Here is a 25,130-nt window from a genome sequence, read left to right on the forward strand (position 1 = left end):
ATGCTAGGAATATAAAAGATTCCGAGCCCCAAAAGGATCAAAACCAGTAAGGTAAAGATGATCAGCATAATCAGAAACATGGTTGACGATGACGATTTCCGAGCTGGAGGGCGCGAAGACCTCGGCTTCGCCATTGTTGGTCAAGACTAGGGAGATCGTGATCAGGTAATTCCTCAACTCAGTGTTTAACGACTGAGTCCCAAGTTGCGTTGAGATTGGTGGGTTCATAGACTCAGTATCGGTATGTAATTATCATCGGGTGAACTTTGAAACTGTTCTCCTTCTTCTTTCATTGCAGTTCCCATCTTTCTCGTTCTTTTTTGCACTTCTCTCACGTATTTTTATCGCCATTTTGGTCTTTCAAATTACATTTTAGGGTAAACTACAGAAACGGTCACTAATGTTTGAGTAATTTTTTGTTTCCCCACTTAAGTTTCAAAATAACTAATTGGTCACTAATGTTATCAATTTATAACAAATTAATCATTAACGTTGTCGATTTGTAATAAATCAGTCCTTCGACGTTAACATGGCCGAAAACCACTCTAATTGGTGGTTTCTCTAAACCCTAAACCCTTTTCATCACTGAAACAAACTATCAAAATTTACGGTTTCAGAAATTGGATACTTGCTTGGAGTTTCAGGTTGGTTTATCTTTTTCTTTTGAGGCAGCAGGGTGGAGCAACCGGCGGTACAGTTGATGAGTTCGATGTTGAAGAATGAAGTATTTTTTATCTGGTTCTGATTTTCTTCTCCAACTCCAAAGAAATGACCCGAGGAAGAAGGTGCAGCCGCCATCTTTAAATAAAAGACTCACCTTCTTTGGTTACTGTTATTTAACTTCTGAGATATAATATCTACTAAAAACACATTAATCTAACAGTAAATCCACATTGAAATCTCATCTAAAAAGGCCAGAAGTTTATTGAAATCAGAAGAAAGATTGACGAGAGAAGAAGAAAAGAAAAAAAAAAGAGAGAGAAAATCTAAGTTATGGACATTTTCTACTTTTAAATGCCAAATTGTGAATAGACTTAGTGTCTTGCAGAGACACTAACACATATATATCATCATTATCATCTCAACCGTATTTTTCTTTCTCTTTTAACTTTAAACTGATTGGTTTTGGTTAGTTTGTTCTGAAATTGTGAAATCAAATTTAAATGAAAAGTTTGAGAGAGATGAAGAAGAAGGGGCGGAGGACCCAATCCATAAGACGCAAACGATATAGTATGGATGTAAAAGCAGTATGGAGTCCTCTTCTCTATTTTGGTAGCATTTTCCAACACACACTTATAGACAAACTTGCTAATATCACCTTTTTCCCCCACTGAGCACTCCACTGTTAGTTAAAAAAAAAGAAGAAAATTTCTATCACATAAGTTAATGAGTGTTGTTAATGCTAAGCTGACTTCCTTTATGTCTGATGATATTCTTGGTGTTGCTTCTCCCATGGTTTATATTGGCATGCTCTTTAGCTGGTTTGCATGGCATGTTGAAGATCCGAGAGCCTATTATGTAGGATTTAGCCATGATATGTTTTTATAGTTGATTTTCAGCTTTATGGTAATTTCATTGATTGTTTATCTATCGAATGAGGGATTTAATACCTGTACATTTAGGGTGTTGATGCTCCACACATTTTCATGGCGGTTGTGGTATGGTATTTATCACTTGAAGAAGAAGAAGGAAGAGAATCACTAGTCAAAAGATTTTAGAGCCAAACTTGTGGTAAAATAATGCCAAGTCATTGATTTAACATGACACATCAGCTTTCCATCACCCATGTTAACGGTAGTTAACGTTGAGTGACCGAGTTGTTATAAATCAATAACGTTAGTGACCAATTTATTACAACCAATAGTATTAGTAACCAATTGTTACTTTAAAACTTAAGTAAGAAAAACAAAACCTTACTTAAACATTAGTAACCAGTTGTGTATTTACCCTACATTTTATCAGTATCGCTAATCTTAGGTGCGTTTGGTTCACGGAATGTAAGATTACCATTGGGAATAAAAGATTACCAGAGAATAGGATTACTGGGAATGTTGTATTTTGTGTTTGAATGGTTTACCATGAATGTAAGATTAATGCGTTTGGTTAAAGGAATAAAAGATTATTAAAATGTATATTGACCAAATTGTCCTTATTATATATTTATTTTTTAACAAGTTGAAAAATATTTATATATTTTCTTTAAAAAATTTAAATTCATAAAATTTATATATTTTTTTTTACAAAATTGAAAATATAAAAATGTCTAATGAAAAGGTAAAATTTTATTTTATCCCCTGAACTTCATATAAAATTTCAATTATAGATTTTTTTTTGTAAATCTAAAATAGTTTAAGGATAAATTTGTAATTTAACCTTCGTAGAATTTTTATTAATCAATGACAGAATAAGGATATTTTTGAAAGAAATTTTTTTAAGGGTATTTTAGTCCAAAACGTCGATAATCCAACAATACCTAAAGAAAGGGAGGTAATGACATTCCCGGTAATATATCCCAAAAAATCCACTATTGGTGATGTAAGATTACCGGGAATGACATTCCCGGCCAACCAAACGTGGTAATGTAGATTCCATTCCCATGAAAATCTCACATTCCCCTAACCAAACACACCCTTAATCTTCATTTTAGTATTTTTATCATCAATCTGTCTTTCAAATTTCATTTTATCGCTATCGTTAATCTTTAAACGTTTTTCATTAAAAAAAATGACGCGACTTAAATATATTCTGCCACATATATTTTTTAACATATATACGTTTAGAAACTCCATAATTTAAAAAAAATATTTTTTAAAAAAATAATTGGATGATTACAATTTAATATTTGTTCAAAATTTTTTATACAATTTAAAAAGCACATATATAACGGAGATACAATTGTTGGAAATGTCTCAGGTACGACAACCTTAATATACGGCTAAATAAAGGTACTACCGTAAACATTATTTTTTTTTTAACATTTCCAGTAAAGCGCTACCTAAAACATTATTTTTTCTACCGAAAATGTTAATATTGGGCGCTACTTAAAATGTTTAACATTTTTGGTAAAGCGTTAACTAAAACATTATTTTTTTACCAGAAATGTTAATATTGGATTCTATCGAAAATTAGTTAGTTAAAATAACATTTTCGGTAAAAAAATAATGTGTTGAAAACATTTTTGATATTTCGATATAACAAATTAAGTTAAATGAATTTTAAGATTTTTCCAAATGATTTTCTAAGTATATTCGATATAACTATTCGAATATCAAAACATTACTCTAAATCTTTCAAATGTCATTTTTAATCCTTACTCAAGTGTAAAATTAAGTTTTAATCTTAAAACAATCTAAAAATAATTTTACAAAGTATTTCGAACCATTTCAAAGCCAAAAATTTCATATTGCTCAGAGGGAACCGATTCCCCCCCAAGGGGGTACCGATTCCCCCTGAATGGTTTGGCTCCGAGAATTCCAGTATGCTCGGAGGGAACCGATTCCCCCCAGGGGGTACCGATTCCCCCCTTGTATAACGGTGGAAATATTTGAATTTTACACTTAGAGAACCGATTCCCCATAGGGGGTACCGATTCCCCCCACGCTCCAAGCTGTTTTATTAATTGTTTTCACACTAAAACGACTATATTATCTTCTCTAATCATCCCCAACGTTCAGAAGTGATTCAAGGTGTATTTAAGCAAGCTTAGAAGCCATTGATCAATAACAAGAAACATCAAACAATTAGAATCAAGAGAGAATCAAAGAGAAAGCATTAAACCTCAAGTTTGAGCATTTCAAGCCTATTTTTCATTCAATATTCATTTTTCTTTCAAGAACACTTATTGTGCTCAATTGTATTTATTCTTGAGTGTTCTTTCTTTGTTCTAGAATTGTGCAAACATATTTGTCTTGTGAGGTTTTTCTTGTAAGTTTGCAAATTTGTATTTCTCTTTGAGAAAAGAATGATCTCAAGAATTGGGGTATATTCTTGAGGGAGTTGTAAGGTTATCTCTTTGGCCTCAAAAGAAAGAACGAATTAGTGAATTTGTTGGAAAATCCTTAGTGTGGATAGCTAAGGTAGTGGACGTAGACTTTGGTTGATAAAGTCGAACCACTCTAAATCGCTATGCAATTTCTTTCAATTTTCTGCAAAAGCTTCCACCAAAATTTTTTATTGCCAATTCACCCCCTCTTGGCCGATTCCGTCAATCGATTAACTCAACAATTGGCATCAGAGCCTAACTCATTTGAAGGTTTAATCGCCTCTTGAGTCGATTCGGGAAGAGTTATATCGATAATCAAAGTCATCAATGGCCTCCGTTTCAAACTTCGATTCCGGTCTCGATTCGATGCCCGTCAACATGCCTCCTTTCTTCAATGGAGCTAACTATGCCTATTGGAAGAATAAGATGATGTACTTTATTCAAGCAAGTGACATGGGAGCATGAAATTCCGTAGAAGAAGGATACATCAAACCTCTCACTCATCCAAGGTTGTGGAGTGAAGGAGAGACAAGAATGTTCCAGCTCAACTCCAAAGCCATCCATATCATTTTTTGTGCTCTTGGACCAGATGAATACGAAAGAGTTTCATCGTGTACAACCGCCAAAGAAATATGGGACAAACTTCAAGTCACTCATGAAGGTACCGATGAGGTAAAGAAATCTAAAATTAGTATTCTAACGCATAGCTATGAAAATTTCAGGATGAAACCAAATGAAGATATCAAAGCTATGACGGATAGATTTTCAACGATTGTCAATGGTCTCAAATCATATGGAGAGATCATTTCAAATGAAAAGCTTGTGAGGAAGTTAGTCTACTCCCTCCCAAAATCGTGGCAATAAAAGAAGACGACAATCATCGAGTCTAAGGACTTAACATCCTTAACTCTAACTTGTGCTTGATGGCATTCGGGGAAGATTCTAAGGTAACCTCTAACTCATCTGATTTTGATGATTTATCCTATGATGAGTTATTAGAGGAATATAATGGGTTGGCTTCGGATTATGAGAAATTATTTTTAAAATATAAAAATGATGTTTCAAAATTGAAAAATGAAAACAAACTCATATCCAAAACCAACAACGATCTTGAAAGTAAAATCAAAGATTTGCGAATCAAACTAGAAGAGTTTGAAAAGAAAAATTTAGATTTGCAAAATTTACTTTCAAAGATTAATGATGATCATTGTTAACTTCCTAAAAAGGCTACTTTTAAAGCCTTTTTCACTTAAGTTATTGTTTGTTTAAAAGCTCATTTTAGTCATTTTAGGATCATGTAGTTGCATATAGTTGCATTTGTGGTGGTTGTACTATTTTATTTCTCAATGGTGCTGTTTGAGGGAAAGGTGCAGTTTGTCTATGGTGTGCAGGAAATAGCAAGGAAAAGGATTCTTTGGGAAGTAATGCCGCGGCATCACACGTTGCTAAAGCAAATTGAAATGCCTTGGCATTTCTGGCGCAGAAAAAGACAAAAAGATATTTCTGCATAAGGACAGCTGGCACTGGACAGCTGTCCCTGCACATGGAGGACTGCTGTAACCTCCTGCCAGAGCTACCAATGGACCACTGCCACTTGGAGGATAAGGTTCATGCACAAAATGTGATTCTAGGGGTATGAGGGGTATTTCGCACCCAACAAACTCATCATTACCCCTAGATATTTTATTTATTATATATGACACCTCATGGGGGAGAAAAAGAGGAGGGTGAGCACACGCATAGAGCAGAAAAATTCATATTTTTATTTTCTCTTTTTCCTTGGAATATTCCTCCATTGATAAAGCTCCAAGGAGTGGCAAGCTAGGCGCCGAAAGGAGCTAGCGAGCTAGGTGGTTTGTGGTGGCCGATAAGAGACCTCCGGTGGCGCGTCGAAGGCTTCTTCTCACTTCCCTTTTTGCTGCTAATTCTTTATATTATTTTGTGGGTTGTTGGAACGAATTTTCATGACTTTGTGTTTGGATATTTCGAACCCCACCATGAACTAACTTATTTGGTGGTGGTTGGTTGAATGTTTTTAAACTTTATTTTAATGGTATATTTAAGTTTATTTTGGTTCTTTATTTGCTTTGCTTATGAATGCTTCACCATCTAGGCTTGTAAGAGGCATGGAAATGTCCATCTCTTAGATGAAGGTTAGGTATTCAGAAGAATCCTAAACTAAAAATACTTGTAAGCATTCGGAAGAAACGCAAGATAAGATCCTCATAAGTAATGGGTTATGGTATTTTCAAGGGGCTTTGAACCGGCCTAGGAATATTATAACTTAATCCCTTAGATCTCGGAAGAGACTAGGTTAGGATTTCAACAACTAAAAAGGGTGTCTTCATCAATAGGGTAGGCTATCCAACATCGTTGAGTGAGAGCAGATGCCTTGGCATCCTATTCTGTTAGGTTCTTTTGAATACCTTAGGAAAGCCCTGTCGAGTAAGTAAAGACAAGATAGCTTAAATATACTTGAGAAATAAGTTTAGCAACCTTATACCAATCCTTACCATTCATTTCATTGGAAGCTTGTCACGTGAGGATTATTTTCTTCTTATTTTATTTATCTTTTTAGTTACTGTTTTTACCATTTCTCATTGCCTTGACATTTCACCATACTCAATATTAAACATCCATCATTGCCGCTGCATTTCCATTTGCTACACGATCACACCATCAATCCGCATCCACCAACATACACATATCCATTACCGTGACATTTGTATATATCAAGACTAACTATACTTAGATAATTTAATGCGTTGCTTTGGTTAGGCTTTCGTAATTTCACCCAATCCCTGTGGAGACGATACCCACTCATCATTATATTACTTGAGCGATTGTGTATACTTGCACATTATTTGCGTATATTTTATAGTACTCACAAAACGCAACAAGTTTTTGGCGCCGTTGCCGGGGATTGGCAACCTGAAGTTATTTAGTTTTGCTAGAGCATTTTTTTTTTGTGTATTTTTATTTTTGTATAATTTACTTGATATTTTTGTTTTATTTTTCAGGTTTATTTAGTGTATGCCTAGAAGAAATTCTGAAGAGCCTTTGGAACCAATAGAACCTGAGATTGAAAGACTCTTTAGAAGAAGAAGACGTGCTCAAGGAAATATGTATCAGATTGGAAACCAAGGCATTGGTCAAGATGACGGAAATCAGAATGCCGCGGTATTAAACAATGCTGAACCTGCTATTAGGCCTCGTGTTATTCGAGATCATTTAAATCCGATGCTGGATGATCTGAATCCTGGGATTGTGGCACCCGAAATTCAAGCTGCACATTTCGAGCTGAAACCAGTCAGTTCATGTTTGCCATTGGGCAGTTTGGGGGTATGCCAACTGAAGATGCCAGGCAACACATTCGCAATTTTCTGGAAGTTTATGATTCTTTCCGCCAAGAAGGAGTGCATGAGGATTTTCTGAAATTAAAGCTTTTTCTGTATTCATTGTGTGACCGAGCAAGGGCTTGGTTGAGTGGTGTACCAACCGGTTCGATGGAATCATGGGCCGATCTTTGCAAGAGCTTCTTATTGAGGTACAACCCACCGAATATGAATACGCAGCTAAGGAGTGAAATATCATCTTTTCGCCAGGGCGACGACGAATCCATGTATGAGTGTTGGGATCGTTACAAGAGTTTGCTTCGAAAGTGTTCAAATCATGGTTTTCATGCTTGGACTCAAGTAGTCATGTTCTATAATGGAGTCAATGCACCCACGAGGATGTTACTGGATGCCTCGGTAAATGGGACATTGCTGGATAAATCACCTACGGAGGCGTTTGCTATCTTGGACAGAATTGCTAACAATGATTATCAATTTCCTTCCTCAAGACTTGGGAGTGGGAGGAGAGCACCTGGAGCATTCGAGTTAGAAGCCAAAGATTCGGTGTCCGCTCAACTCTCCGCTATTACTAATATGTTGAAGAACTTACAATGTTCCACTGATGTGAAGGAAGTGAAAACAACTAGTCTGGCATGTCTGTTATGCCAAGGCAATCATCACGAGAGCAAATGCCCAACCAACCATGAGTCCATCAACTTTGTTAGTAATTACAATCGAGGCAGCAATAATCCTTACTCAAACACTTATAATACTGGATGGCATCAGTATCCTAATTTTTCATGGGGAAATCAAGGAGCCCACAATGCTAATTAACATACTAGGCAACAGAATCACAATGAGCCTCAAAGTTACCAAAATGCTATGCCATGGCATAATACTAACAAAGGAGCTTCATCTTCAGCAAGCATAAGTTCCTTAGAAGCTTCAATTCAAGAATTCATATCTACTAAGAAGACAATGCTGCAAGACCATTCTACTTCAATTAAGAATCAAGGAGCTTTACTTCATAGTCAAGGTGCCTTACTTCAAAGCCATAGCTCGTCTCTGAGAGCTTTGGAAGGTCAAGTTGGTCAGATTGCTACGGCATTGCAAGAGCGTCAGCAAGGACGTTTTCCAAGTGATACTGAAGTCACTAAAGGGCCTAGAAAAGAGCACTGCAATGTGTTAACTCTTAGGAGTGGAACACAAATCAATCGACAAGTCAAGGATAGTGGGCCACAGCATGATGATTCTAATCCCACTACTGAAGCTGAATTACAAGATGATATAGTTTCTGAGAAGGACAAGGAGGAGGATTCTGCCAAGGTACCAGATTCTGATGCTAAGGCAAAAGAAAATTCTATTCCTACAGCTAAGAGACCTCCCCCACCCTTCCCGCAAAGATTGAAGAAGCACAATGATGAAGTTCAGTTCAAGAAGTTCGTAGACATTCTTGATCAGCTCCATATCAATATACCTCTCTTGGAAGCTGTTGAACAGATGCCGATGTATGCCAAATTTCTGAAGGACATCTGTACCAAGAAGAGGAAAGTAGAGACTGTTGCCACGGCAACAGAATTTTGTTCTTCATTGAGTAAGTTGCCGCCAAAGAGAAATGATCCGGGCAGCTTCATTATTCCTTGTTCAATTGGAGCTAATTTCGTTGGAAAGGCTTTATGTGATCTTGGTTCAAGTGTCAACTTAATGCCGAAATCGATATTCTTGAAGCTTGGCATAGGAGATGCAAGACCCACCTCAGTTATTTTATAACTTACCGACAAATCCCATGTTAAACCTGAAGGGAGAGTCGAGGATGTCATAGTAAGGGTGGACAAGTTTGTGTTTCCAGTCGACTTCTTAATTCTGGACTGTGAAGTTGATGCTAAGGCACCAATCATTCTGGGAAGACCTTTCCTAGCTACTGGACGTATCTTGATAGACTGTGAAAAATGTGAACTCACCATGAGAGTGGCTGATCAGTGTGTGACTGTCAATGTTTTTAGAACGCTCAAATATGTTGATGACACTGAAGAATGCCAAGGCATTTCTGAATTGAACTCAGTGATTGAAGAAGAGACTGAACATATTTGCCAGAACAACTTCATTCAGCTAGCAGAAAATGAATATTGGGTGGATGATGAAAGCTTAGTGGAGTCCGATGACTTTCCAATTTTGGAGGAGCAATCTAGCTTAGTACAAGTTAGATCAGGTATGAATTTTGAACCTCTGAATTTTGATGAATTCATTTCTCCTAAGCCTTCATTATTGCATGCACCCAATCTAGAGCTTAAGACTTTGCCAGGGCATCTTAAATATGTTTACTTAGGTAGCGATGAGACTTTATCGGTGATTATTTCCTCTAACCTTACTGCTAACCAAGAGCAAAGTTTGTTAAGTGTTTTGATGCAGCATAAGAAAGTAATTGGTTGGACTATGGCCGATTTGAAAGGCATTAGTCCCACGATCTACATGCACAAGATTCTACTAGAAGATTGCCACGGCAATTCAATTGAACCACAAAGAAGACTCAACCCTGTTATGAAGCAAGTGGTGATGAAAGAAATTCTGAAATGGCTTGATGCTGGAGTGATCTACCCTATCTCCAATAGCTCATGGGTGAGCCCTATCCAATTGTTCCAAAGAAGGAGGCACGACGGTGGTTACGAATGAGGATAATGACTATTACCCACTCGCACTGTGACCGGATGGAGGATATGCATGGACTATCGAAAAACTCAACAAAGCTACGAAGAAGGACCACTTTCCTCTACCTTTCATCGACCAAATGTTGGATCGATTGGCCGGCAAAGCATTCTATTGCTTTTTGGATGGGTACTCGGGGTACAATCAAATTTCCATCGCACCAGAGGACCAGGAGAAGACTACATTTACTTGTCCCTATGGCACTTTTGCCTTTAGGAGGATGCCTTTTGGACTCTGTAATGCCCCGACAACGTTTCAGCGCTGTATGCAAGCTATATTTTCAGATATGGTTGAGGATTTCTGGAGATCTTCATGGATTTTTCTGTTTGTGGGGATGATTTTGAACGATGCCTCGGCAATTTAGCAAAAGTTCTCAAGAGATGCGAGGAGGCTGAGTTGGTCTTAACTGGGAAAAATTCACTTCATGGTGACTGAAGGCATTGTATTAGGCCACAAAATTTCACACAAGGGTATTGAGGTAGACAAGGCGAAAATTGAAGTGATTGAAAATTGCCACCACCAACTTCGGTCAAGGGAATAAGAAGTTTTCTTGGACATGCTGGATTTTATAGAAGATTTATCAAAGACTTCTCCAAGGTTTCTAAGCCCTTGCACATTGCTTCAACAAACCAACCCTTTGTGTTGACGAATTATGCCTCGGCGCATTTACTGAGCTGAAACGACAACTGATCTCGGCACCCATTGTAGTCCCTCCCGACTGGACATCACCATTTGAGCTGATGTGTGATGCAAGCGACTATGCCGTAGGAGCTGTTTTGGGGCAACGCCGAGGTAAAATTTTTCATGTTTTTTATTACTGTAGCCGCACTTTAAATGAAGCACAATTGAACTACACCACCACTGAGAAAGAATTACTTGCCGTGGTATTTGCTTTTGATAAATTTAGACCTTACCTAATAGGCACTAAAGTTATTGTTCACACTGATCATTCGGCTATAAAATACTTAGTGAACAAAAAGGATGCCAAGCCTAGACTTATTAGGTGGATCTTACTTTTGCAAGAATTTGACTTAGAGGTGGTAGATAGAAAAGGAACTGAAAATCAAGTTGCTGATCACTTATCTAGGCTAGAGAACAATTCTGAATGCCATGAAACTGTAGATATCCAAGAGGAATTTCCTGATGAGAAAATTTTATATGCCGCGGCAATCCCGTGGTACGCTGACCTTGTTAATTTTCTTGTTAGTGGAATTGTGCCTTTTGATTTGAATAGTCAGGCTAAAAAGAAGTTCAAGCACGATGCAAGGGCACTATTTTTGGTATGAGCCATATCTGTTCAAACATTGTGCCGATCAGCTCATTAGACGATGTGTACCTGAAGAGGAGCAAAGTGCTATTTTGTACCATTGTCATTCGGCCCCAAGTGGAGGCCATTTTGGTGGAGCAAGAAATGCCGCTAAGGTCCTGCAATCAGGCTTTTACTGGCCAACTTTGTTTAGAGATGCCCAAGCATTTTACAAAGGATGCGATCGATGCCAACGGACTGGAAACATCTCCAGACGACATGAGATGCCGCTGCAAAATATTTTAGAGATAGAGCTGTTTGATGTATGGGGCATCGACTTCATGGGACCATTCCCATCTTCTGAAGGAAAATTATATATATTGCTTACTGTGGATTATGTGTCAAAGTGGGTGGAAGAAATAGCAACATCAAGGAATGACTCCAAGACCGTACTCAAGTTTTTGCACAAGTATATTTTCACTCGGTTTGGAGTACCTCGTGCTATCATCAGTGATGAAGGAACCCATTTTGATAACAAGTTGATTGCCAAGGCATTGCTGAGATATGGAGTTCGACACAAGATTGCCACAGCATATCATCCGCAGACAAATGGCCAAGCTGAGATATTTAATCGAGAGATCAAGCAGATTCTAGAGAAAGTGGTGAACCCAAAGCGAAAGGATTGGTCGCCAAAGTTGGATGAAGCACTTTGGGCGTATAGAACAACATTCAAAACTCCTTTCGGGATGTCACCCTTCAAGTTAGTGTATGGTAAAAGCTTGTCATCTCCCGGTTGAGCTTGAACATAAAGCTTATTGGGCTATCAAGCGATTGAATTTCGATGCTCAACTACCTGAGGAGCAGAGATTATTAGAACTTAATGAAATAGAAGAGTTTAGAGCACAAGCATATGAGAATGCTCGGATATACAAGGAGAAAACCAAGAAGTGGCATGACCAAAAACTGATGTCACAGCTTTTTCATGTGGGGCAACAAGTCTTGCTTTACAACTCCAGACTTAAACTCTTTCCTGGGAAGCTAAAATCTCGATGGTCAGGGCCATTTGAGGTGCATTATGTCTATTCCCATGGAGCTGTTGATATCAAGAGAATAGATAATGGGAAAATCTTCAAGGTCAATGGCCAGCGTCTGAAAGCCTACAATGGAATTCCACCACCGCACAACAAGGACGTGTTACGGCTGCACGATACTGAAGCGTGCCCAGAGGAGAACCAAAATTCGATGCCTCGGCATGGAATTTGTGTCTGTGCATAAATAAAATTTAACATTCAAGTTTTTTTTAGTTTTATTTTATTTTATTTTGTACTTAATTTTTGATCTGATTTGTAGGGACCACACTGCTGCAAACCGTACAAGGAGCGGTTACCAAAGGGAGGAAAGAACAAAGCATTAATTGGAGAGATATCTTTTGATTTGTTTCTTTTTTTAATTTAATTTCTGACATTTACTTTTCTCTTTCCACAGTTTTTGTCCCATCATCATCATTGCTTTTTGGCAGTTTTTCCTTCCCCATACACGCACAACCCCCACCCACTAATTTCTCTCTTAACCGTCCTATCACCCCTTTTCCTTCTTAAATTTTTAACTTTTTCTTTTATCTTTCATTATTAATTTTCTCTTTCATTTTAACTTTTACCTTTTCTCTTTCTTTCATTCATCTTCTTTCTTTGTTATTTCTCCATAGCCAAAATTTATCCAAGTTTTTAAAGCTTTCAAAAGCTTATTCCTTTTTCATTTTTCTTACTTCAAAAACACTGAAAATGGTGCGCTCAAGACCAGCTCCAACCGACACACCGCTTGGCAACAGTTTGAGAACGATGAGGCTAAGGCTCGGTTCCAAAACTTCAAGAACCGAAAACTCTTTTTGAGTTAGGATTTATTTTACCGAGGAAACCGATGGTGGTTTTTGGACCCGATGTTATGAACATCGTGACGCCGCTCAATGGTAGAGTTTGCCCGTCATCCTGGTTCGTGAACGCCTCATTAGTTAAGGAGTTCTATGCGAACATTTCCAAGCCCAATCAACACTCCATCTTCGTTCGAGGTAAGCAAATCCGTTTTACATCCACTGCTTTAATCGTTATTTTCATTTGCAGGATGTTGTGGATAACCATGCCACGTTCGAAGAGGAAGCAGATAGCAACACATACGATGGGATCTTGGAGGACCTTTGTCTTGAAAACACTGAGTGGAATGGTCGCCAGACGAGTACATACTCGGTCAACCGGGAATGTCTTCAGCCGCGCGCAAAGCTATGGAATCACTTTCTCAAGCATAAACTAATGCCCCTCCACAACACTACGGTATCACTTTCACGCTTATTGCTTTGCATTCTATAATGGTATCTCGTTCGATCGATGTGGGTCATATCATTGTTCAGCAAGTTTCACGACTGTTTGGTAAAAAGGCAAGTGCTTGGTGTTTCCTAATTTAATTACCGCTTTATATCGTAATAAAAAGGTTGAGGAAAATGCTTTTGATGAAATTTTACCTGGATTATCGGGCATAACTAGGGCTAGACTTCCACTGTTGTTGGGAATTGAAAATCCCAAGTCTAACGACCCTGTTCATGAGCAATCTGCAGGTGCTACAGAATCGAATGCCGAGGCAAGGTTACTTGCTCTCGAGGAAGCTGTGACGCAGACCAAGCTCAAATGCATGCTTTACACGGTGACATCTGTAACTTCTTTGGATAAGTGAAGCATAGATGCTGTGGTGGAATCATTCTTCAAGAAATCATTCCCCACGGACAACGGAATTTTCCTGGATTCCCAGAAGAAATTCTGCCGGCATTAATGCCGAGCATCTCCAGAGCCTGAGCACTATGCACCTGATCCTCCTGCTGATGAACCCTACTCCTGATACACACCGGTCCAAGACTCCTGAATATCCGCCACTGTCCCTGTCGAAGAACACCCCAGCCCCGTCCCAGCACCCATCTTCTCATGCACAACGTAGTGGTCGTCGTACCAAGACCACAGTTGGACCATTACGCACTATTACTCCAATTCTTCGAGTCCAGCCCAGCACCTATCCGAAAGCGCACTGGGGGAGGTATTGTTCTTGGTAGGTCATATGCATGATAGCATTAGCATAGTATTATGCCATGGCATCAGTAAATGGTAGGACAGTTAGATAAATGTTTTGAGGATACCCCGATGATGATATTTTGTTAGGCTAGAATCTGAATGTAAATGACTGTTGAGAATGATAGAACTCACTCTAGGGCTTGATGCTTGGTGAAAAATATTTGCACGATTTGTATGTTCTCTATACTTAGAAAATTCAGGAAATTTTTATGAAGGAACTTTAGTTAGCCTTGGCATTGAAATATAGTATGGTGTTTAAAAGAAAAATAAAAAACAAACCCCCTTAGAAATGAAACTGTGAATAAATGCTTAAGCATAGCTGTAGAGGGACACTTCTCTTTGCCGTGGCATTTCCTGGAACTTTCTTTAATAAATGGAAGCCTTGTGCATATGAGTGAATGAAAGAAGTCACAGGATGACTCTACTTAACTAGCTCGGGGATGGAAGGTATGCTCCCTTTCATCTAGAGTGTGGGAGAGTAGGTGTGATGAGTTGTCTCCCTTCGTAACAGTTTAAAAAAAAACAAAGAAAAAGGAGTAAAAATGTGCTTAATGATAAGTAAATGCCTTGAAAAAAACTAGGGGACTTGATTAGAAATTGTCTAAATTCGCTAAGTATAGATTGAATACAATCACGCACACACACTACCACAAAGGATTTTGACCTAGAGAAAAGTACTTGAATTCTTGATAAGTCTAGCATGTTGAAGCCTATCGTTCTGAGTGTTGAAATTCAATTTTGTCCTACTGTCTTACTATCGAACTTTGCCATGACATTATGCTTATGTAACTGCTATCCATTGCTTGAGGACAAGTAATAGCTTAAGTTTGGGGGTGTGTTAACTTCCTAAAAAGGCTACTTTTAAAGCCTTTTTCACTTAAGTTATTGTTTGTTTAAAAGCTCATTTTAGTCATTTTAGGATCATGTAGTTGCATGTAGTTTGAAAAGAAAAATTTAGATTTGCAAAATTTACTTTCAAAGATCAATGATGATCATCAAAAGAAAATTGATGATCTTAAAACTTCTTTTGATAAAGTTGGAACAAACATTTTGAAAAAGGTGGAAATTCAAAATCCAACTTTGTTAGAAAAAGTTTTAGAAACTACAATCATAGAGGTCCCCAAAGAACCTCTAATGGAGAAATCATTAAAAGTATTTGGGTTCCTAAAGAACTCATTACTACTAAAGATAAAGATATCCTACACAAATGGATACCTAATGGGACTAGGATTTTGGAAACTAATGAATATGGACCCAACAGAATTTGGGTACCAAAAATCAAAAATTAATCTATGTTTGTAGGGAAAGGAGCATTGCTTCAAGGCACGGGAAACAAATTCAAATTCATGGTACCTTGATAGTGGATGCTCAAGACACATGACCGGAGACAAAAGTCGGTTCATTGAGCTTAACGCCAAAAAATGGAGGAGAAGTGACTTTTGGAGACAATTCAATAGGTCACATTGAAGGTATTGGTACAATAGGTAATACCTCTTCCATACAAATTAAAAATGTTTTATATGTGAATGGATTAAAGCATAATCTATTTAGTATTAGTCAATTATGCGATAAAGGATTCAATGTCTTATTTGAAATTAATGGTTGTAAAGTCATTGACATTGCATCTAATCGGATTATGCTTGTTGGTCATAGAATAGGAAACATATACATGGTGCATTTAGATTCTATTGATATGACTAATTTGTGCCTAGTTGCTAAGGATGAACATGATAGTTGGTTATGGAATAGGAGACTAGGACATGCTAGTATGAGTGTTTTGCAACGGTTAATTCAAGGAGACCTAGTAAGAGGGTTGCCTAAGCTTAAATTTGACAATGATAAAATCTGTGATGCTTGTGCTAAAGGAAAACAAAAGCGATTTTCTTTTAAATCCATTAATGATATATCAACTAGTAGAGTTTTACAATTGATCCATTTAGATCTTTTTGGGCCAACTAGAACTGCTAGCTTGGGTGGAAAGCAATATACATTTGTCTTGGTAGATGACTATTCTAGATATACTTGGGTTCTATTCGTAAGTACAAAAGATGAAGCATTAGAACATTTCATCACATTTTCAAAAATTATCCAAAACGAAAAAGGTTACTCTATCACTAGTGTTAGAAGTGATCATGGAACTGAATTTGAAAATCTTGGATTTTATTGAATTTTGTAGTTCTAATGGTATTAGCCATAATTTTTCAGCACCTAGAACCCCTCAACAAAATGGAGTTGTTGAGAGGAAAAATCAAACTTTAGAAGAAATGGCTAGAACCATACTTTGTGAAAATAATTTGCCAAAATATTTTTGGGCGGAAGCCACAAATACCACTTGTTATGTTGTAAATCGAGTAATGATTAGGCCAATTTTAAAGAAAACTCCATATGAAATTTTCAAAAATAAAAAGCCTAACATTAGTTATTTTCATCCTTTTGGATGTAAATATTTTGTTTTAAACAACGGTAAAGAGAACATTGGCAAAATTGATGCTAAAAGTGTTGAAGGAATTTTTCTGGGTTATTCCTTAAATTCTAAAGCTTATCGTGTATTTAATAAAAGAACTTTAGTTGTAGAAGAGTCTATACATGTTGTTTTCAATGATAATCCCCTTCTGAGGAAGGATTCTTGTGTGAATAATGATGTAGGTGTTATAAATACAAATGATGTTAGACATGACGTTGGAGAACCATCATCAATGGAAGAAACGAAGAATGAGGAAACTCATGATCCCCTCGAGAATCCAACCATTGAAGAAAGGGAAGTATCTTATCCAAGAGAGTACAACTATGTCAAGGATGGTGAAATTATAGGTGATCCATCTAAAGGGGTAACTACTCGATCTTCTCTTAGAAATATTTGTAATTATGTTGCATTTATTTCATGCATAGAGCCTAAGAGCATCAAAGAAACATTAAAAGATGAACATTGGATTATGGCTATGCAAGATGAATTAAATCAATTTGAGAGAAGTAAAGTATGGACATTAATTGAAAGGCCTAGTAATAAATCTACTGTAGGTACTAGATGGGTATTTAGGAATAAGCTTGATGAGAGTGGTAATATAATGAGAAACAAGGCTAGACTTGTTGCTCAAGGGTATACTCAAGAAGAGGGCATAGACTATGATGAAACATACGCTCCCGTAGCTAGGATGGAAGCAATTAGAATGTTATTAGCATTTGCATGTTTTCATGAATTTAAATTATATCAAATGGATGTTAAAAGTGCATTTTTAAATGGTTTTATAAAGGAAGAAGTGTATGTGGAACAACCTCCAGGTTTTGAAGATTCAAAATTTCTGGATCATGTTCTTAAATTGACAAAAGCTCTTTATGGTTTAAAACAAGCTCCTGGAGCTTGGTATGAAAATTGTCAAATTTTTTAATTGAAAAAGGTTTTTCAAAAGGGAAGGTTGACACTACATTGGTTTTGAAGCATAAAGGTAAAGATTTATTAGTAGTTCAAATTTATGTTGATGATTAATATTGGTTCTACTAATGATGTTATTTGCCAAGAATTTTCTAAGCTAATGCAAAGTGAGTTTGAGATGAGCATGATGGGGGAGCTCTCATTTTTCTTGGGACTCCAAATCAAGCAAATAAAAAGATGACATCTTCATCAATCAAACTAAGTACGTCAAAGATATGCTCAAGAAGTTTGGACTGGAAAATGGCAAACCGCATGACACTCCAATGAGCTCTTCAAAAAAGCTTGACTTAGATGAAGAAGGTAAATGTGTAGATGTTAAATTATATAGGTCAATGATTGGATCTCTACTTTATCTAACTGCAAGTAGACCGACATTATGTTTAGTGTTTGCTTATGTGCTAGATTCAATCATGTCCTAAGGAATCACATTTACTAGCTGTTAAGAATCTTTAGATACCTTAAAGACACTCCTAGTTTAGGACTTGGTATCCTAGAGACTCTAGCTTTAGCTTGCATGCTTTTTCTGATGCGGATTATGGAGGATGCAAATTAGATAGGAAAAGCACCTCCGGTACTGCCAATTCCCTTGGAAATATGCTAATTTCTTGGTTTTCAAAGAAACAAAATTGTGTTGCATTATCTACCGCTAGATTCAATCATGTCCTAAGGAATCACATTTACTAGCTGTTAAGAGAATCTTTAGATACCTTAAAGACACTCCTAGTTTAGGACTTTGGTATCCTAGAGACTCTAGCTTTAGCTTGCATGCTTTTTCTGATGCGGATTATGGAGGATGCAAATTAGATAGGAAAAGCACCTCCGGTACTTGCCAATTCCTTGGAAATATGCTAATTTCTTGGTTTTCAAAGAAACAAAATTGTGTTGCATTATCTACCACTGAAGTCGAATACATTTCAGCTGGTAGTTGTTGTGCACAAGTTTTATGGATGAAACAACAACTTTTTGATTATGGAATTGAAGTATGAACCATTCCTATCAAGTGTGACAATATTAGTTCTATTTGTCTCACTAAAAAATCCCATCCAATACTCTAAAACTAAGCACATTGAAATAAGACATCACTTCATTAGAGACCATGTCACTAAGGAAGATGTAGTTCTAGAATTTGTTGATACTTTGCACCAATTAGTGGATATCTTTACAAAACCCTTAGACAAGGAAAGATTTTGGACACTTAGGATAGAATTAGGTTTGACCAACCTATATTCACTTAGTGTTTAAAAATAATTTTAACATTTTTAAGAATAAATGAAAAATGCTTATAATAGTAATTTTTGATTGCATTCATTGCTATTAGTTAGGGGGAGTTTATGATTCTTGATGAAAAATTAATTTTATGTTCAAATATTGTTTAAAGATTAATTTAATTGTTTGAACATGATTAATTTTCAATGTATGAGTTGCCAATACCACTAGAGGAAATTAATTTAGCATTTTGGGTGTTTAAAATCGGATTTTAGCATTTTGGTGCAGAGGGAATCGATCCCCCCATGAGGGAACCGATTCCCCCTTTGAAGGGGAACCGATTCCCCCCACAGGGGAATCAAATACCCTCCTGGGGTTCTGGTTATACACGTGCAGAACCCTTAAAAATCCTCAAAAACCCTATATTTTCTTCTTTGCCGCCAAACTCTCTCCTTATCTCCATTCTTGCCTCAAATCATCGATTTTAATCGGAATTCACTTCAAATATCATCTCCTAAACTTGCAATCATCATTAAAATCGTGCAAACAACATCAAAATCCACTCAATCTCATCATTCAAGGTAAAATTTTCTAAACTCGCTATTTAATTGATTTTGAACATAGGACTAGTTTTAATTAGTTCTAGGATGAACTTTATATCGGACATTGATTGTTTAGTGATTAGAAACTAGATATTACAACTAATTTCATCAAAAACATAAGAATTTTCCATTTTTTTTAAATTTTCGAAATTAAAAAAATTGTTAATTTTCAAATTATTGTGTTTTGATTAAATTATGTTGTTGTTATGAAAACTATACATATATTGTTTCTCAAAACCGTATTTTTCAAAAGTTTTCAAAAACATTGCCCATTAGGATTGATTTAGAGAACCTTGAAATATTGAGGACTCAATTGAGTTTTGGGATTGATTGAATTGCATACATGTGTTTTAAATTACAGGTTATCCATTCTATTCCGATTTCCTAAACCATGTCCAATCCTAAATGTGCTAGGTCATCATCTAGTCGCTCATACCGTCAACCAAATCCACTTCCAAATCCTCAAAATCCAATTCCTAATCCTAATCCCATTGATCCCAACTTGACTATCCAAAATTCATGTTTCAATCATCCTAGTCCTAGAAATCATCGTTTTTGGTATTATCAATATTTCGACTCTTACAAAATCCGGGAAGAACGTATTCCTTCTCGTCAAGCTATGTTAGCTATTAATTTTAAATATCTTCCTCTTTTACAAGAGTGAAAATTTGATAAACTCTTTGACCTTGAACCTATCGTTTACCATCAACTTGTTCGTATTTTCTATTCTAATACCGTTTATGTTAAAAATCAAACTGAAACTGAAACCATAGGAATTCCTTCCTACCTCCTAGGACAATTCTTATATATTGACTCGGCTTACATAGCCAATACATTCGGATTAGATAACGAGGGTATTTCAAATGAAAAACAGGTTTTAGGATCTCGTTATAAAAGAAGAGATAGTGCGAGTGTCTTAGACCTACATGAACGTTTTCTTCATCTAATGATTTCTTGGTGGTTTCGACCATCCAGAGGTCGTTATTCTACTCTTAGAGCCTTAGATCTTTGGTGGTTACATTGTTTCGAAAACAATATTAAAATTAACCTACCTCAGATTATTTTTGCTGAAATTGTTGAAACCGTAACTCTTGTTCCTAACAAGAAACTCTGTTCATCTCTTGTTTACAGTTGCATTTTGAGTAATCTGTTTTCCAAAGCTGGGCTTAGAGTCGGTCTAGATGCCATTTTCCCCTTAAGAAACAATTAACCTTCTTTCCTTAACGAGAGCGGGATGGATTAAGGATAAGGAAACCGGTGAATGGGTTCGATCTTCTGCAAATACTCTGGGAGCTAGTTTTTCACAAGCTCCACCCGAAGCTGACGAAGATCTCGAGCTTGAGCAATTAATGCGAGACATCGATGAAGCCGAAGATGAGTCTGAGCAGCCCGAGGAGACAGTACAACAAGCGCATTAAATGCCTCCATATTTTCAATCCTTTATGGAGACATTCGATTTCCGATACGCTACCATGGATTCGCGCTTTACTTCTATAGAGTCCCACTTATCCAAAATGGGAGCTCAACAATTAGAAATTCTTCGGGAGATGCGTGCAAACAATGAGGCAACCAACGCGCGTATTAATGACCTCACTCACGAAATGATCGCTATACGAGCTCGTTTTCCTCCTCTTGATCCTGATATGTGATTCTATGTTTTGCTTTGAACTCCAAACTTATTATTTTAACATTTTGAATATTTTGGAATGTTTGAATTTGTGGATTGATTGATTTTGAATTTGTTTGAAACTTATCTATTTGGTGTGATTAAATTTATTCATTATTGCATCATTTACTTCATGTTAGATATATGACCAATTTTGCCATGTCACATTAATTATGAATATTGACTATGAAACTAATGGCTAACGTTTCTCTTGCTTGTGATCTTAGTAGCTTATATTATATATAATCAATTGGCTAAATGATTTCAAAACCTTGTTTAAATTCTTTAAAATATCTTTTTGATTGAACAAAAAGGGGGAGAAGTTAAATGTGTTTTAAATGATAAATGGGAGAAGTGTTAAAGTAAGGGGGAGTAATTTCAAAACTTGATTTCAAAATCTTAAAATTACTAAAATGTTTTGTTATATCAAAAAGGGGGAGATTGTTGAAAATATTTTGATATTTCGATATAATTTTTAATCCTTACTCAAGTGTAAAATTAAGTTTTAATCTTAAAACAATCTCAAAATAATTTTACAAAGTATTTCGAACCATTTCAAATCCAAAAATTCCAGATTGCTCAGAGGGAACCGATTCCCCCTTGAATGGTTTGGCTCTGAGAATTCCAGTATGCTCGGAGGGAACCGATTCCCCCCAGGGGGTACCGATTCCCCCTTGTATAAAGGTCGAAATATTTGAATTTTCACTTAGGAACCGATTCCCCATAGGGGGTACCGATTCCCCCCACGCTCCAAGCTGTTTTATTAATTGTTTTCACACTAAAACGGCTATATTATCTTCTCTAATCATCCCCAACGTTCAGAAGTGATTCAAGGTGTATTTAAGCAAGCTTAGAATCCATTGATCAATAACAAGAAACACCAAGCAATTAGAATCAAAGAGAAAGCATCAAACCTCAAGTTTGAGCATTTCAAGCCTATTTTTCATTCAATATTCATTTTTCTTTCAAGAACACTTATTGTGCTCAATTGTATTTATTCTTGAGTGTTCTTTCTTTGTTCTAGAATTGTGCAAACATATTTGCCTTGTGAGGTTTTTCTTGTAAGTTTGCAAATTTGTATTTCTCTTTGAGAAAAGAGTGATCTCAAGAATTGGGGTATATTCTTGAGGGAGTTGTAAGGTTATCTCTTTGGCCTCAAAAGAAAGAACAAATTAGTGAATTTTTTGGAAAATCCTTAGTGTGGATAGCTAAGGTAGTGGACGTAGACTTTGGTTGATAAAGTCGAACCACTCTAAATCGCTGTGCAATTTCTTTCAATTTTCTACAAAAGCTTCCACCAAAATTTTTATTGCCAATTCACCCCCCTCTTGTCCGATTCCGTCAATCGATTAACTCAACATAATGTTTTAGTAGCTCTGTTGAGTTAATCGATCGATGGAATTGGCTAAGAGGGGGTGAATTGGCAATAAAAATTTTGGTGGAAACTTTTGCAGAAAATTGAAAAGATTTGCAAAGCGATTTAGAGTGGTTCGACTTTCTCAACCAAAGTCTACGTCCACTACCTTAGCTACCCACACTAAGGATTTTCCAACAAATTCACTAATTTGTTCTTTTTTTTTAGGCCAAAGAGATAACCTTACAACTCCCTCAAGAATATACCCCAATTCTTGAGAACACTCTTTCTCAAAGAGAAGATTACAAATTTGCAAACTTACAAGGAAATCCTCACAAGGTAATTGTTTGCACAATTCTAGAACAAAGAAAGAACACTAAAAATGAATACAATTGAGTACAAGTGTGTTCTTGAAGCAAAATGAATATGAATGAAAATAGTGTTGAAATGCTCAAACTTGAGGTTTGATACTGTTCTTGTGTTTTTCTTGTTGTTGATCAATGTCTTCTAAGCTTGTTTAAATACTCCTTCAAATGATTCTGAAAAACTTGAGGTTTGATACTTTCTCTTTGATTCTCTCTTGATTTTTGTTTCTTGTGTTTTCTTGTTGTTGATCAATGTCTTCTAAGCTTGTTTAAATACTCCTTCAAATGATTCTGAATATTGGGGATGATTAGTGGAGTCAATAGAGTCGTTTAAGTGTGAAAATAATTAATTAAATCAGTTGGGAGTGTCAGTGCATCGATGCATACCCAAGGTGCATCAGTGCATCAAGTGTAAAATTCAAATATTTTGACCGTTAGACCCTTAGTATATCGGTGCACTAAGAGTGCATCGATGCATGAAATGCATTCGATGTTTCAAAATAGCCAGAGTGCATCGATGCATGGTTGGTGCATCGATGTATCAAATGCATTCGATGTTTTCATAAAACTCTGAGTGCATCAATGCATAGTATGTGCATCGATGCATGAAATGCATTCGATGTTCAATTTATTCTATGGTGCATCGATGCATGGATTGATGCATCAGTGCATCACTTTGAAAAATTTATTTTAGGCTTGATTTTGGTTCAAAATACTTTGTGAAAATTGTTTCAAAAATATATCAAGTATAAAACACAATTTTACACATTTAGTAAGGTTTGAATTTGATCTTGAAAAGACTTGGAGTAATTGATTTGATATTCGAATAATTGAGTCGAATATACTTATAAAATCATTTGTAAAATCTTAAAATTCATTTAACTTAATTTGTTATATCTAAACATCAAAATGTTTTCAAAAATCTCCCCCTTTTGATATAACCAAACATGTGTGTAATTTTAAGATTTTCTTTAAAAATAAATTTTGAAAAATTAAGTTTGAAATTACTCCCCCTTACTTTAACACTTCTCCCTTTTAAAACATTTTAACACTTAACACTTCTCCCCCTTTTTGTTAAATCAAAAAGACTTAAAAATCGATTTAAACATTGTTTTGAAAAACATAGCCAATTAATTAAATATATATATATATATAGCTTCAGCTGCTATGATCAAAAATCAAAAGAGAGATTAGCCATTAGTTTTCATAAACAATATTCATAATCAAATGTGAAATGGCATAATTAGTCATATATGTCTAATGATGCAAAAAATTAATAAAAATTAAGCTCAAAATAATAAAGTTAAAATCAAACCAAATACATATAATAAGTTCAATCAGCCAAGCATCCAAATCATAACTCCTAACAAATTCAAACATTTAAGGATCCATAATAAACAATCCAGAAACATCAAAATCAATCCACGTTTTAGAAAACCAAGCAAGCATAACAAGGAAACAAATCTACTCCATCGGAGGATCGGGAGGAGGATGATAATGAGCTCGAACTTCAAGAGTGAGAGCGTCCATTCGTTCACGCATATCCCATTGAAACTCAGTAATATGAGACTCCATGGAGGCAAACCTCAGATCAAACGACTCTAAGAAAGATTGAAAATATGGTGGCATTTGATCTTTTTGCCGTGTTGGTTCCGGTGCAGGCTCATCGTCTGGTACGTGATCGTTGATATCTTGCATGAGCTGCTGAAATTCTGGATCATCGTCAGCAGCCGGTACCGGAGGAGGAGAAGGAGCACGAGAAGAGATCGGAGCAGCTCGTGAAGAACTCGCTCCCAGAGTTTGCTTACTAGGTCGAAAGACCCAAAGACCGGTTAACTCGTCTTGTTTCCAATCGGCTTTCTTTAACGAGATGAGATTGATTGGGTTTTGGAGAGGAATTGAATAGTCAAGAGAGACGTTTAGACTAAGTTTGATAAAAAGGTTTACTAAGAAGATATCCATAAACTAATTTTTCGACATGTTTTGAAGGAACAATGTTTATGATATCCACTAGTTGACTAAAAATAATATGGGGCGAATTTATTTTGTTTTTATTCTTGAGACAGTGCATCCACCATAAATCCCTAGCACGAAGAGTGGAGTACCTACCTCCGGATGGTCTAAACCACCA

General features: G+C 36.4%; 1 long non-coding RNA gene across 1 annotated transcript; it reads left to right on the plus strand.

The window, feature by feature from the left end:
- Window positions 1-54: 54 nt before the first annotated feature.
- LOC120153124 lies at window positions 55-22,431 on the plus strand. Its single transcript, XR_005518763.1, has 3 exons — window positions 55-208; window positions 5,794-5,795; window positions 22,421-22,431. It is a non-coding gene; the product is annotated as an uncharacterized LOC120153124 (long non-coding RNA).
- The last annotated feature ends 2,699 nt before the right edge of the window (window positions 22,432-25,130 follow it).

Source organism: Hibiscus syriacus, unplaced genomic scaffold (genome assembly GCF_006381635.1).
Source record: "Hibiscus syriacus cultivar Baekdansim isolate YM2019G1 unplaced genomic scaffold, ASM638163v2 tig00111098_pilon, whole genome shotgun sequence".
In the NCBI taxonomy this organism is placed as follows: domain Eukaryota; kingdom Viridiplantae; phylum Streptophyta; class Magnoliopsida; order Malvales; family Malvaceae; genus Hibiscus; species Hibiscus syriacus.